Raw genomic sequence first — 16,502 nt, forward strand, 5'->3', positions numbered from 1 at the left:
TTGGCGCATTCAGCCACCGGCGACTACGCCTTGCCATGGATTGGCCGGGTGCCGGACCGCACAGCCCCCGCAACGCCTCTGCGTCACATGCAGGTACTAACTCTGCCTCCAGCCGCTCGGATCTATGTTGTCGGCGGTTCGCCGGCAAAGACACGCCCGGCCATCGCCCAAGCTCAGCGTTGGACTAGCAGCTCGTCGGCTCACCGTTGTCGGTCATAAAGTGTGATGATTGTCCGCGGCAGGTCGTGAGTCGGGTTTCTACCATGCCGGAACATCTCGGATGGGTGTTCTTCAAGTGTAAAAAAGATGGGGTATGTGCTTCTTTTGATTCAGTTGTGCTCGCCGGATTTGACGCATTTTCGGTAGCTTATTGCTTGTTCAAATTTGTGTGTAGGATGGGTGCAAGTTTTGGTATCAAGAAGAAGATTACATTGATCTATTGATAGCAAGAAAATTAATAGATGCTCGTGCACTCGTTGCTAGAATGGAGGCTAGAGATGAGACTAGAGGTGAAACAACATCGAATTCTTTCTAGAAGTTTTGGGATGAAGTACTGATTAGAGCTATATTCAATCCAGTGGATGCTAGGAGGATTCTCCAAATTCCTTTGAATTATGAGGCTTTTGAAGATTTTATTGCTTGGCATCACACCCGAACTGGTATTTTTTCGGTGAAAACTGCATACCACGCAGAATGAGCACATAAATTCAGAGGCAATCGAACTAGTCCTGGTCCATCAGTTGACAATCCGATTTGGAACAAGATTTGGCAGCTTCAGGTCCCACGAAAAGTATAAATATTTTGCTGGAGAAGTTTGCATGGAGTGGTCCCAGTTCGATCAATCCTAGCGAACAGACTTATCCCAACATCCAGTGAGTGTTCGATTTGTCAGCAAGGAGCCGAAGATATCCGCCATCTTCTGTTTCTATGTAAACCAGCTGTTGAGATGTGGCAAAGATTGGGTATATACGATATTATAGTTGATGCACTAGTGATTGACCGATCAGGTTCGGCCATTCTGGAATATCTATTGATGTCCACTTCAGGTTCACTACCGCATGCTTCTAGTGTTGGGATTGGAGAAGCAGTTGCTACTGCAGGTTGGTACATCTGGTGGGTTAGAATGCAGATCACTAATGGAGAGACGGTACCACCAGCGGGGAAGTGTGTTGCATCTATTATTTTGATTGCTGCAAATGCTACACGGAAAGTTTCTTTGTTGCGGATGTGGAGAAGAAATGGACCAAGCCTGAACTACGTTTTGTGAAGCTAATTGTAGATGTTGCATACCATACGGACGAATGAGCTGGAGCTGCAGCGGCTATATTACGCGACATCAGGGGTAATTTTATTGCTGTGTCATGCATATACTACCCTATAGATGCGAATGCTGTTACATCTGAAGTTGTGGCAACGAGGGATGGTCTAGCCTTTGCTAACACAATGGGATTTCATGCTATTGAAGCGGAATCAGATTCTTTGGAGGTAATCAATTTTTGCACTAGACATGATCATTGGTGGGATGCTGCAACAACAATATATGCGGAAATTTTGGACTTGGCTACGGATGTAGAGAAGGTCAATTTTATGCACTGTTTTAGAGAGGCTAATAGTGTTGCTCATGAGCTAGCTCAATTTAGTTTTCATAATAAAGTTTCTAGTATTTGGGATGGTGATCCCCCTAGTTTCCTCCTCGTTAAACTAGCCGATGATGTAAACATTATCAAACAAGAAAGAAGCATGCAAACTCGAAAAGCCGCAGATCAACAACGAAGATATAGAGAAGATATTGATCCAAGTAGTGGGAGGAGTTATGAAAGTTGATTATCTTTTAAAGTGTCTAATTGTGTTTTTTGTTTTCTTTGTTCTCACCCTCCTAGCGAATAATTGGCGAATTGTGTACTCCAATGGATCAAAATGTCGTTGAATGAAATAAAAAATTATGTTCCGATGGCCAAAAAAAGTATGCATAGAAGCTCGAGGTGGCCATGATCATATGCATCCGCACATTGGGCGCGGCCAGCGTATCTAGGAAAATGGCCGGAAGCCGCCCCATTGCCCTATTCAAACGGACAAAATGGGCGTCCGTTGGAGTTTGACCTAAGCAAATGGTTGCAAACTTACAATAACTAGTGCAACAAAAACATATCCGGGAGGAGAAAGAACCAGACGAGGGGATGGGAGGGGTGTGTAGACTTTTTTTTGCGTGGAACTGAAGGGCTTTATTCAATCAACCGAGCTCCGGTGCTGTCTGCCATAAGGCAGGTCACCAAGAACCCAGGGGGAGAGAACATCCAGCAGTCTGTCCCCTCGAGTGTGCAAGCATTTTTCGCACACAAGTGGGCAGGAACATTCGAATGCCTCTTTACATGATGGATACTAAAAGAAGTAAAACTATCTGCTAACCCTTCAATATCTAGAAGCACTGACGCTATCAAAGAGCGCGAAGAATGGCGCGAGTTTCAGAGATCGACCACATCTTGACTGTCAGTCTCTAACTGCACCCGCTCAAAGCCACGAAGCTTTGCGAAGATTACACCTTCACGGAGGGCTAGAGCCTCTGCGAGAAGTGAATCAGTGACGCCATGAAACGGCTTGCACCAGGCACCGAGATAAGTTGTACATGAACGAGCAACTCCTCCCACACCTGCGAGCCTGGCTTCCATAGAGATACCTGCATCAACATTGATCTTTATGAAACCTTCAGCAGCAGGACGCCAGCCGTGTCCAAGCAGGATCTTAGCTTGGTCCATAGGCAATTCTAGGATCGCCAGAGCCTCTCTGGTTCTCTTCATTGATTCCACTGGATCCAAGCTTTGTTTGTCATGAGTAACATTATTCCTAGACATCCAGATTGCCCACATTACCGTAACAATCTTTGCGCGATCGGCTTCATCAAACCTGGTGTCACATGTCCTTCGACCAAGTGGAGGGGTGAAGTTCCGGTAGCTTAATGCTCAACCACTCCCTCGCTTCCCTCCAAAACATCTTTGCATGCGTGCATTTTATCAATGCATGGTACAAATCTTCATCTGCATCAAGGCAGACTTTGCAGCGTGCCAACTGAGTAATGTGTTTGTACTTCAGAGTGCTCTCAACAGGTAGGATTTTCCGTAGCACTCGCCACCAAAACACACGAACTTTTGGCACGACCTTGAGCTTCCAAAGTCTGGACCAACACTGTTTTTGATTCTCTGAAGATTCTGTAACCGTCCCTTCCCCTAGAGCTGAATGCTCGTTCTGGTTCACAAGAGCGCGGTACGCGAATTTTACAGTGTAGTTTCCGGACTTTTCAGCGGCCCAAGCCCATGAATCAACCCCTCCTCCAACCCCCAAAGGGATGTTAAGAATAGCGTCAGCTTCTGGGGCTATAAAATTTTGTCTTACCAATTCAATCTTCCATGATCTCGTCTCAGCATCAATCAGATCTGCCACAAAAGGAATATTAGCATTACCGATTTGAAATGACGGTCGCAACGAGAGGAGGTCTGGTATCCAGCTATCATTCCATGTGGACACAGATGAACCATCTCCAATTCTTCTCACCAAGCCAGTTTCCAAAGCCTGCCCCCCTGCAACTATTGCCCTCCAAGTGGCTGGCGCATGTTTAGGTACTGTTGCATCCACGAACTCACTTGTTGGAAAGTATTTTCCCTTCAAAACACGCGCGCACAAGGATTCTGGGTTCGTTATAAGCATCCAGCTGTGTTTGCCTAGAAGAGCTAGGTTGAACAAATCCAACTTCCTGAAACCCATCCCGCCCGCACTCTTTGGTTTGGTCAGAGACTCCCAATCGATCCAGTGTAGAGACCTGCGATCCACTGAGCTGCTCCACCAATATCGAGCCATGTTTGATGAGAAACTTTTGTAGATCTTCTTCGTTAGCTTAAAACAACTCATCGAAAAGGATGGGATTGCCTGCGCAATAGCTTTGAGGCGAACTTCCCTTCCTGCACATGAAATAAGCCTTTCAGTACCTCCTTGCAACTTGCCTCTGATACGTTCACAGAGATCCCAAGTAGCGTTTATTAAAGGCCTCTACTGAAATACCCAACACTGCTTTTAGCTCCTGCCGGATGGTGTCAGGTGTGTTTGGACGAAAATAAATGGAGCTTTTATCACGATTAACACACTGTCCCGAGCAGTCGCCATAGATCCTCAAAACCTCATTCAGCCTGAGGGCACTTGTCCCATCTGCTTTCAGAAAAATAAGACTGTCATCGGCTGTGTAGACTGTGCATGCAACTATGAGCAATGATGCTCCCGCGCTCAATAGTACAAAACGGCCTCAATCTCAAATTTTTAACTATGAAGGTACAACATGGTCAAACTGTGTACCACCTTGCTCAGTTTCTGGGTTGAATTCGGCTTTGTGTGCCGGAAGGACACACCGATGCGTTGAACCAATATAGTGCATAACATTTTTACTCGCAAGAGTTCAATTCTATTCTTTCCAGCACTGCTAACCCCGCTACTCGAGAAGACGCTCACTCCCCTATGAGAAATTCCAAAAGGAAACGCTTTTACACTGCACGAAAGCTCGAAAACTGGCTACATCAGAGCCTTGAAATTGCAGGCCAGGCATCAGATCGCGAAAGGCATTACACTGTCGGACCTCCCACCAACTAACTCCAAAGGTTTGCAATAAATAAATAGCATGTAAACAACAGCTTCCTATATATTTGATGAGTTCTCTTTCCGCAGCTTGGCTGGCCTCTCCTTGTGCGATTCTGCATGGCAAAGTAGCAGGTTTTTGTCATGTGGCCAACACAATTCAGTCCATGTGTGAGATTGCGCTACTCAAAATCTCCCAATATACTAAAACAACTGAATACAACCATGAACTACTCTGGTGATGAAGTAGACAGCAGGATTCATTGTTTCTTGGGAGGATTTTTCAAAAGCCGTCGAGGCGAGCGAAACCCCAAAGACCTAATAGAGAAAAAAAAAAAACCTGCATATCTCCTCTTCTTCTTGGCTCTTCTTCTTTTGCGCTCAACTTGTGTAAGCTCCATGTCTTCTTTAATATCCCCTTTCCCTTCAAAAACTTCTTCGGGAGCGAGCATTGCAGCATCTGAAACAGCTACAGGTGCAACCTGCAAGGAAGACAAGTCGTTACATGAATGAAATACTCAAATAGAATAACTTCACGAGAGAAAAACAATGATTGTGGTACCTCTTCCATTGCTAGAGCAGGTACATTAACTTGTATAGACATATCCTCAATGACCTGAAAAGACAACACTTGTCCTTCTTACCAAAAATTGCAAACTTTAGGTATTATACGATGCTGTCTAATAGAGAGCTATCACATACCGGCTTTGGGGCAAAGTGGAAATGAGAGAGCGCATCCAACTTCAAGCATATCCTCTTAAACAAATCATTTGCCTGAGTTGAACAAGAAGTTGGTCAGAATCAGGAAGTATCACTTTGGTAACACAAAAATATCCACATAGCCAGACTGATAGTTGATATCATCATAAAGACAAAGAGAACATATGCACATGGCAATAAACCATTTCTTCTCAGACTGAAGCAATCCATTTCTTCTCATTCATTACAAAATGGACTATTTTTCTAACACCGAAAATTCCAATAGCGAACTTCATATCCATCGCATGGCAATAAACCATCACTGAGCATCGGTATTAAAATTGTACTTCGTAATATGACAAGCATCTTGTGCACCACGAAAAAGTGATGATGAATATATTGACACTACAGTCACCAGGACAAGCAGGGAACATGAAAACTGCTAATTTAGATGGATATAATAACATCTGGCATGCCTTTACTGACAAGACAATGCAAGATTTGCTCCTTAGTAGACATTATCTTTCAATCCAACACAAATGATGTATCAGATGTTGCACAACAATTAAGACCAACAAAAGCAGAACAAAAGCAGAATAGGTAAATCCAACGTCACTCAGGTTTTCTAGTAAAAACAATTGATTGCTCACCTCATTCTTCAGTTCATCTGAAATAGCAAGTGTGGCAGGTGCAATGCCAGTTTTTTTCTTAAACTCATCCTGGAAGAGCAAAAGAATCAGTTAGTGGATGAACTATACTAAAACTGATCCCATCTACCAACTCATTTGGATTTAAAATAAGATCATAGTAAAACAATACAGACCTCGTAATGTTCAGCAAGACCCTTTTTGCTCTTGTTTTCATCCTGTTGAAATATAGCAACAATAGTGAATCACACAATTATCGTACTGTTATCATGAAAAAATTCTAGTTATTGCACCCGATCAAAACCATACCATCTCCTTTTGCTGCTTTGGAGCTTTATACGGCAAGGTTGAAGGCTTTTCAACATCATCAAAATGACCCTGCAGGAAACAAGAGAAGCTATCTCAATATTACTAGCAGAGTCACAAAACGAAATAACCAAAGAACTCCTCACAATTTCACTCTACTATTTCCCGGTATACTACTGTTGAGTGTTGACCCAGTTACGAACGTAGTGACATATCCAGAAAAATATTACCTCCGCAATTCTTTTCTTTATCATCTCCTCGAGAGAAGCTGTGACTTCCTCCGTGATTACTGGGGCAGGTCTTACATTATGCTCAAAATCAAGATCCACTTCCAGGGCACTATTTTTGGGCCTCCTGGAAGCATCAACCTACAAAAGGAACTCGTTTAAAAAAACACAATTGTAATGGTAATTAACTATTACTAGCACAATATTGTGAGTCAGAAATATGTCTCATTTCCAAAACATGCTATCAGCTACCTCTCCCTGCATGATCCATTTACTGGGTTCAAGACTAGCTTTCTCCATTAGGTCTATTTGGTTACGCATCTTCAAGAGCCCCTTTTCATGAGTTGAAAGACCTTGTTCATCCTGCATAGAAGGGAAAGCATGTTGATAAACAAGTATATGTGCATTACTTATTTCAACTGAAATGAGTACCTCTAAAGATGGACCATCATTTACATCATCCTTCTCAATGTCATCCACTTCCATTTCATGCAATTCATCCTTGAAGTGGACTTTCTTTGTGAAACCATTTCTCTTCTTGACTTGTTGCTTACGGCTTTCCTCAAAAAAATCCTCATACCTGAAAAGACGCTCTTAGCTGGTTAAAAGCACAACAAAAAATTCATGGCAACCAAAATGCATGTATATAACATTTTTCTACAGCCTAAGGAAGATTATAGAATAACCTCAAGTTTCAATTCTGCATTTTCTTTTATTTCTCAAGCTTCAGACTGTTTCAAGTGCACAGAATAATCAATATCGATGCACGTGAATTGTTTAAAACATTTGGAAGCATGAGAGGAAACTTGGTTCATTTCTGCGGCCTGTGCAACAAAAAAATAGAGCAGATAAAGCTGCCTTTTAGCCTCTTGTTCTCGTCGTTTTAGTTAGCCTACCCCACATTGTTTGTGGTAGGACTAGGGTTCCTACCGGCTCTACTCCGTAGGTTATACGGGCAGAACAGCGGAGGTCGGGGGCGAGCTCGCGAGCTCCGGCACGTCGGCGCCGTCGCGAAGGAGGAGAAGGGCGGCGGCGGTTAGGGCAGGAGGCGGCTAGAGTTTCCGGCTCCTCTGGAGCCGGGCAATAGGATAGAAATATCTTTCTTGCTTGATCTCAAACGATGTCTTACAACTAGTATTTATAACTTTAGCCTAAGATAACTTGCCTAAAATAACTTGCCTAAGATAACTTGTGGGTCAAGCCCCTAATACTAATGCCCGGTGGGCCTCTTTCGGGTATAGACCAAACCGGTCATAACATCTCTCCCCGCCTGCGCAAACAGCTCGTCCTCGAGCTGAAAGTCTGGATAGTGTTGGCGGAATTCTTCACGCTGCTCCCAAGTAGCCTCCTCCTCCAAAAGGCCTGCCCACTGAACGAGGATGAACCAGACGCCACGACGGAGCTGCGCCTGCAACACCTTTGCCGGCTCTGGAAGAATGCGACCATCGGCGATGGGAGGAAGCGCCGGAGGAGCCACCGGTGGCTCTCCACGGAAAGGCTTGAGCAGCCCCACATGGAAGACGTCGTGGATGCGAGCGCGGGCTGGAAGCTGAAGACGATACGCCACCTTCCCAATGCGCTCCAAGATAGGGAAGGGCCCGGCGTAGCGAGGGCCGAGCTTGCGCTTCGCGCGCGGGTCGAGTGACTGCGTAGAGCGGTGGAGAAGACGCAGCCACACCCAATCACCCACCGCAAACTCCGCCTCGCGATGATGATCGTCGTAGTAGTGCTTGGCCAGCTGCTGGGCCTGAAGGAGACGCTGACGAACCTCAGCAAGCATCTCGTCACGAGTGCGGATGAGGTCACCCGCAACCTCCGTCCGAGCTGTCTCCGGATCCACCGGAAGTATAGGCGGAGGTGGTCGACCATAGACCACCTCAAACGGCGTAGCGCGCAGGGCGGAGTGATAAGAGGTGTTGTAGCAGTACTCCGCCCAAGAGAGCCAGTCCACCCAAGCGCGAGGCCGATCACCTGTCACACAACGCAAATACATGGCAATGACCTTGTTAACCACCTCGGACTGAACCGTCTGAGGATGGAACGCCGTACTCAGGCGGAGCTGGACACCCGCCATCCTGAAGAGGTCGCGCCAGACATGGCCCGTGAACACTGGGTCCCGATCACTGACGATCGAAGCAGGGAACCCGTGTAGACGGACGATGCCGTCGAAGAAGGCCCGGGCCACTGACGCCGCCGTGTATGGATGGCCGAGCGCGATGAAGTGGCGTACTTGGAGAAGCGGTCGACCACCGTGAGGATGACCGACTTGCCGCCCACCTTGGGAAGGCCCTCAATGAAGTCCATGGATATATCCGGCCAGACCTGAGATGGCACCTCCAAGGGCTGGAGTAACCCGGCCGGCCTCGGGGTCTCTGTCTTGTTGCGCTGGCATGTCTGACAAGACCTAACCCAGTCGCGGACCAAGGCGCGATCGCCAGGGATGTAGAAGTCGGCGCGAAGACGATGGAGGGTTTTCTGCATACCCTCATGACCCGCCGAGTGGGCGAGCTGTAACACCTGGTGACGAAGATCATCCTGCGCCGGAACCCGGCGCCCATGTAGGAGCAGTCCGTCAGAGAAGCGCCAAGGCTCCTCCAGGTCACCGGCCGTGAGCTGTTGCTGAAGACGGACGGCGTCGTTGGCCGTCGCATGGCGCGGCGAATGTCGGCGAAGAGGCCGAATGTCGGCCCGGAGCGGATGCACAGGGCCGCCCCGGCGGACTCGTCGGCGGAGAAAGCGAGGTCGGAGTCGCGACGGGACAGCGCGTCGGCCACGGTGTTAAGGCGGCCCGGCCGATACTCGACGGAGAAGTCAAAGCCGAAGAGCTTGCTGATCCACTGGTGCTGCGGCACGGTCGACAGCCGTTGGTCCAGCAAAAACTTCAGGCTGTAGTGGTCGGTGCGTATGTGGAAGGACCGTCCCCACAAGTACGGCCGCCAATGACGAACGGCCTGTACAACTATGTTTTAAAGGCGTCCGTAAGGCGACGCCTAGGCGACGCCTAGGCGTCGAGGCGCCCCCCCAGCGCTTTGCGCTTTAGGCGCCTAGGCGTCGCCTAGGCGTCGAAGCGCCCCCCCAGCGCCTTAAAGCAAGGCGTCACCTTAAAAACATAGCTGTACAAGGCCAATGAGCTCCCGCTCGTATGCCGCCAGCTTAAGATGACGCGGAGCGAAAGGCCGGCTGAAGAAGGCAAGGGGCCCATCGCCCTGATGAAGCACAGCGCCGAACCCTGCACCCGAGGCGTCACAGTCCACCACGAACGGGCGGTCGAAGTCGGGCATCTGGAGGACGGGGCCCGTCGTGAGGGCCCTCTTGAGGGCCTCGAACGCCGTCGTCGCCTCATCGTCCCAGGCGAAAGCGTCACGGCGAAGCAACCGCGTGAGGGGCGCCGCGATGAGCCCGAACTCCCGGATAAATTTCCGGTAGTAGCCGGCGAGGCCGAGGAACCCGCGGAGAGCCCGCAGCGAGTGAGGTGTCGGCCATGCAGAGACGGCTGCCACCTTGTCGGCGTCCATAGCCACCCCGTCGGCCAAGATGACGTGGCCCAAGTAGGCCACCGAAGGCGTCCCGAACGAGCACTTCGAGCGCTTAAGGTGGAGGTGGTGCGCTCGAAGCTCATTGAAGACGATGGCGACGTGCTGGAGGTGCTCGGCCCAAGACGCACTGTAGATCAGAATATTATCAAAGAAAACAAGCACAAACCGACGTAAGTAGGGCCTGAGGACGTCGTTCATCAGAGCCTGGAAGGTCGCCGGGGCGTTGGTGAGGCCAAAGGGCATCACCAAGAACTCGAAGTGGCCGTGATGAGTCCGAAAGCCGTCTTGGCGATGTCATCCGGGTGCATGCGCACCTGGTGGTACCCCGACCGGAGGTCGAGTTTGGTGAAGAAGCGCGCCCCGTGGAGCTCATCGACCACCGGAATAGGGAACTTGTCCTTAAGTGTGACAGCATTAAGGGCACGGTAGTCGATGCAGAAACGCCATGTGCCGTCTGACTTCCGGACGAGAAGCACCGGCGCGGTAAATGGCGAAGTGGAGAGTCGGATGATGCCTGCCGCGAGCATGAGTGCACACTGCCGCTCCAACTCATCCTTCTGCAACTGTGGGTAGCGGTAAGGCCGTACCGCCACCGGCGTGGAGCCTGGCAGAAGATGTACACGGTGATCGTACGTGCGGGCGGGCGGCAGCCCCTCTGGCTCGGTGAAGATGTCAGCGTGCTGCTGGAGGAGGCTCTCCAATAGTGGGTGCTCGGCCGTGGCGGTGGTCGCGGCCAGCTGGAGTGGAGTGGTTGGGGAGGCACCCCCAATGCCGTCCCACCGAATGCGGCGGCCCAACCGCCAGAAGGTCATCGTCAGCGCGTCGAAATCCCATAGAATAGGACCAAGAGTGCGCAAGAAGTCGACGCCGAGGATGAAGTCGAAGCAGCCCAAGTCGATGCCGGTGCAGGTGATGGTGAACTGCTCGTCGCTGATAGTGATGGGCACGTCGCGGGCGAGCCCGTGGCAGCGGAGACGGTCGCCATTAGCGACTGTGACTCGTAACTGCTCACCGCCGGTTGGCCGTAATGCAAGGCGCCGCATGGTGGTCTCCGGCAGGAAGTTATGCGTGGACCCTGTATCCACTAGGGCCACCAGGCCCTCGCCCTGGATCATGACCGGTAAGAGCATCGTCCGTTCATCACGGATACCGGCCAGCGCGTGTAGGGACACCACGAGGGCGGTGGCCGGGGCGGGCGCGGGTGCCGCTGCGGGCTCCGCAAGGGCTGGAGCGCCGAGGCCATCCTCCAGTGTCTCCTCCTCAGTTTTGTCTGTCGTCTCCAAGTAGAAGAGGCGGGGACAGACATGGCCCGATGCATAGGGCGCATCACAGATGAAGCACAAGCCCAGGCGCCGGCGTTCCAGCTGTTCTGCCTGAGTGAGGCGCCTGAATGGCCGGGTCGGTGCCGGGGTGGGTGCCGGGGCGGCTGTGGACGACGCCAGTGCTGCCGGAGACGGCCGGGGAAGCTGTCGGCCCCCACGTGGCGCGGATGGACGCGTTAAGGCCTGGGCTCGCTGCTCGAACCAATGCTCAAGAAAGCGGAAAGCGTAAGCGAAGCGGAAGGCCACAGCTTAGAGCAATGGGCGCAGCTTAATCGCACTTAAGCGTTTTTTGAAATTGGCTAGAATTTAACAGATTTTGAATGATATACACATGAAAATAGGAAGCTTGGCACATGGGTAATTGAAGTAGCATCTGAAATACAGTTCACACAATAGCAAATACATATCAGGTTCGCATAGCAAGCAAAATAACAACTAAAATGCAGTTCAGTTCAAATAGACGTAACCTAACAGATATCATGTGGACAGAATTTTGCCAAAATATGAAGGAAATAGTTCTTGAACATGGCCTAGTAATAAGATAAATAGCATATTGCCATTATTGCACAAGCAGACCAGCAGAATTAGTACAAAAATTGCCAAATTTTGGTCAAATTTAAATAAAAAACGCTTAATCTACCGCTTAGGGCAAAAGCGAAGCGCTTTGCCATCGCTCAGCGCTTAATCGCGCTTAAGCGTCGCTTAAAACGCTTTCTTGAACACTGGCTCGAATGCCCGAGCATAGTACATGGCCGTCTGAAGGTCTTGGGGCCCCTTCATCTCGACGTCCACGCGGATGTGGTCGGGAAGGCTGCCGATGAAAAGCTCCGCCCGCTGTAAGGCCGTCACACCGGGTGCGTGGCACGCCAGGGCCTGGAAGCGGTCGGCGAAGTCCTGCACCGTGGAGGTGAACGGCAGGCGGCCCAACTCGGCCAAGCGGCTCCCGCGGACCGCTGGCCCGAAACGAAGAAGGCACAGCTCTCGGAAACGATCCCACGGGGGCATGCCGCCCTCGTCCTGCTCGAGGGCGTAGTACCATGTCTGGGCGGCCCCGCGAAGATGGTAGGAAGCCAGCCAAGTGCGCTCCGACGCGGGTGTGCGCTGTCCGCGGAAGAACTGGTCACACTGGTTGAGCCAGTTAAGCGGGTCGTCGGAGCCGTCGTATGTGGCAAAGTCGATCTTGGCGAACCGGGGCGGCTGCTGGTGTGGTGCGCCCTGGCCCACTGCCTCGGCGGTGCGTAGGGCGGATGATGGTGCGCGGTCCATGGTGGAATGCCCGGCGTAGTTCCCGGTGGCGCCCGACGCCTCGGGCTGCAACGGGAAACCGGACGGCGGACGGGCCTCCGGGTAGGCTGATGGCGGCCCGTGAAGCCAGTCAGGGAGTGGCGATGGTGACGACGGAAAGCGGACCTCCTGGACCGGAAGCCCGCTCGGCTATGACCGGCCCAGGTTAGGGCTGGGATGGGGCGGTGGAGGACCCTGCTCCGTGGCCGCTGGAAGGGACGGCGCGGCTGGAGCCGGCGCGGTCCAGGTGGTCCACTGCGGCCCCGTGGTGGCGGCGAGTGGCGCGGTTGCCGTCGCGAGCGACGGCGGCCACTGTGGCCAAGGCGGCGGTGCGGCCGCCGGGGCGGGGAGCGCCGGGTAGCCTCCGGTGATGACCCCCGGTACCGAGTACCATGGCAGCGCCTGCGGACCCGCGGCCATGGCTGGATGGAGTGGTGGAGGCGGCCCGTACGGACTTGCCAAGTAGAGGCGGATGCCCTAGACCGCGGCGACGAGGTCGTTGAGGACGCCGGCCATTGCCTCCTGTGTGAACTGCTGCGGCTGCGGGGGAGGTGACGGCGGCGGCGTATGTTGGACGGGGGCCGGTGGCCGCCCGTGGCCCGGCGCGGTGCCGGGTGCCGGGAGGGTCGGCGCCGAGAGCGAGGCCGTGACGCCCGGCACGGAAGCAGCGGCGGTGGAGGAGTTGGCGGCAGCGGCGGTGGTGGAGTTGACGGGCAGCGGTGGTGGTGGCGGCGGTGGCGGAATTGGAGGTGGCGAAGACATGGTCGAAACCCGAGTACCTGATACCAAATTGGTAGGACTAGGGTTCCTACCGGCTCTACTCCGTAGGTTATACGGGCAGAACAGCGGAGGTCGGGGGCGAGCTCGCGAGCTCCGGCGCGTCGGCGCCGTCGCGAAGGAGGAGAAGGGCGGCGGCGGTTAGGGTAGGAGGCGGCTAGGGTTTCCGGCTCCTCTGGAGCCGGGCAATAGGATAGAAATATCTTTCTTGCTTGATCTCAAACGATGTCTTACAACTAGTATTTATAACTTTAGCCTAAGATAACTTGCCTAAAATAACTTGCCTAAGATAACTTGTGGGTCAAGCCCCTAATACTAATGCCCGGTGGGCCTCTTTCGGGTATAGACCAAACCGGTCATAACAGTTTGGTACTAAAGGCTTTGTTGTTGTTGTCGTCGTTTTAGTGCAGATCACAAATCAAGTGGTGCCTTCACAAAACATTGAAGATACATAGTGCGCTCTGACAAGAACATGTAAGGTTTGTTTTGAATTTTTGAAGCTTCAAACACACACTTAAAAGGGAGCATATGTGCTCGGTATTAAAAGAACATGTCCGGATTGTAGAGGTTTTACTGGGCAAATGTAGGTGGGATAGAAAAGGACTGTAATGCATGCACTACAAAAGATGGGTGCTTACGACTGTCCAACAGGGACATTTGCACCAGCAAATAAGTTGTACGACTCCGTTTTCTCTCCAGTCAAACCAACTTGCTATGTTATGTAGAAGTGAGTAGGACACCTTTTTCTGTGATTTTTTTTTGTTGAATCCTCATGGAGGTGGTTGGCAATTGGATAATAGCCTTTTCCCTGTCTTGGTAAAGGTGGCAGGAAAGTTTGTTCTGTATGAAATCTAACTTTTTCATTGGTTAATTTCTATGCTAGGTGGTACGCAAAATCATGTTTTTCTGTTCTTTCCAGACTTGTTTCACTGCAACCCCACAAAGGTACATTACTACTTCAAATCTCCAGTACAGGTGGCAGCAAGCTTCAGTACATTAAATCTATTTTTCATAGGCCAGTTTTTTTCCCTCTCATCAACAAATTATGTACAAACAGGGCTCTTTTTCATTATTTACTTTTCTACTATAATTGAGTCCATCTCCACACAAGTATTAATATTTAACATCTCCCCTATGTCAATGAAAGGAAGTGGCTCGCTTCCCTTCTATTCACCTAAGGAAAGGAAAGTCTCATGTAGTGATATCTTGTATATTAACAGTGTGGAATTTCTAGAACGTGCATAAAGATCATGGATTTTGAGTCGCTCGACTAGTCGCGACTAGTCTATGAGTCACAAAATATGGTCGACTCAGCTTAGTGTCGACTCGCGACTCAGAGTCGCGACTAGTCACAACGCAGGCTCGACTTCTTCCAAGTCGCTGCCCCAGAGCGACTCGCATGAGTCGCGACTCGAAAACCATGATAAAGATCATGCATAAGAAATTCCCAATTATCCACCCTTTAAATGTTTTCATAGATCAATTTATTTTCTATGTGTTACAAGTTGGGAAAGAGTTGTGAAACATTGTTCAAGCAATTTTAAAATCCTACATGGCTACTACTGTCATATCTTCACACGATCGATGAACTGTGCTGTAGCACACTTTTAACAGATATAGGAGCATAATACAAACTGATTCGCATTTTCACAATCACCACAATAGCATGCTTGAGATTAGCATAAAATGCTTACTTTATATCTCCGCCCGATTTCCCCGCACCCTCTTCGTCATCAGACTCAAAATCTTCCAGCTACAGTTAATAGTGCCACCAATCAAGTTAAAGAAGAAAGGAATTTGGGTTAATGTGCTTCATTAATTAAAAATGTGGCATATATAGCACTATAACTGTCAAAAGGAGCACAATGGTCTATGCAGTAGCTATAAACATATGCGTGCAATGCATTTCCTGAACTAGCTCTAGCTGTTAAGTCATTTATATTGCACATTCAGAAGAAAATTTGGCTTCCCTTGCTGAATTACTTATGGTTCTACATCTTAGATTCTATCAGCTAAAAATCATTCCATGTACATAAAGAGAGTGTGTGAGTACAAATTACTTACATCCAAATCGTCATCTTCTTCATCATCACCCCCATCATCTTCATCCACATCCTCCTCATCACTATCGTCCTCCATCAAGTTCACACTTGCCTTCTTCTCTCCTCCCTTGGAACCCCCACCGTACTCCTGCTCCTCCCCCTCCTCCAGAAACTCTTCCAGCTCCTTTATCTTCAGGAACCTGTCCTCCACCCCGTTCCCTTTCTTCGCCCCTAGCTCCTCCGCTTCTTCATCCTCCCCCTCCCCCGATTCCAACTCGTCATCTTGTCCTCCAGGCCATCCTCATTCTCCTCCTCCGATTCGTCGCCCTCTCCATCCTCCTCCTCGTCTGACGGGTCCTCCTCGGCTTCAGCGGGCTTGGACGGCGGAGGAGCAGACGACGGCAGCGCAGGCGGTTGGTGCTCGAGGCGGCGGAGCTGGCGGTGGAGGTGTGGGAGGAGGGGGCGGGAGAGCAGCTCGCTCTGGGACCAAATCTGCTCGGCGTCGAAGTTGGGGCCGGCGAGGAGGTTGGGGAGCGGCGGCGGCTGCACGGGGGAGACAACGGCGAGCGACGAGTGGAAGTGCTTCAGAGCCGCCCGGGCGGCGGCGGCGAGGTCGGCGGACGGGGAGAGGTAGACGGACGGGTCGGCGCGTCGCAGCTGCTGCAGCGCCACCTCGCCCTTCTCCGCGGCAAGCGGCTCGTCCAAATCCGTGGCCATTGCCGTGGTGGCCGGGAGCGAGGCGACGCTGGGAAAGAGAGGAGGAGCAGGCTTGGGTTTTTAGGGTTTTGACGCGTTGAGCCACAGGCGGGCTATGGCCTTTATTACGATTTGGTCCTCAAACTCCACTCGAAATGTCAAATTCGATGCAAAAATTTGTTGTTTGCTGAGAGAAAGCCCATACACAACCTTTAACTTTGCTTCGGTTCAAATTTCACCCTCCAAGCTCATAACCAGTTCATAATAATACAACTACAGTATAAGATTAGGAATGTAGATTGGATCACATAAAGCTCATTCTGTATCCTTTACCATGTTTATTTGTCGGATT

The 16,502-nt window shown here is 50.7% G+C and overlaps 1 pseudogene; it reads right to left on the reverse strand.

Moving 5' to 3' along the window:
* Positions 1-4,514: 4,514 nt before the first annotated feature.
* Positions 4,515-16,228, reverse strand: LOC119308379 (annotated as a pseudogene).
* Between the last annotated feature and the right edge of the window lie 274 nt (positions 16,229-16,502).

The sequence above is a fragment of the Triticum dicoccoides genome, chromosome 5B (genome assembly GCF_002162155.2).
Source record: "Triticum dicoccoides isolate Atlit2015 ecotype Zavitan chromosome 5B, WEW_v2.0, whole genome shotgun sequence".
Classification (NCBI taxonomy): Eukaryota; Viridiplantae; Streptophyta; class Magnoliopsida; order Poales; family Poaceae; genus Triticum; species Triticum dicoccoides.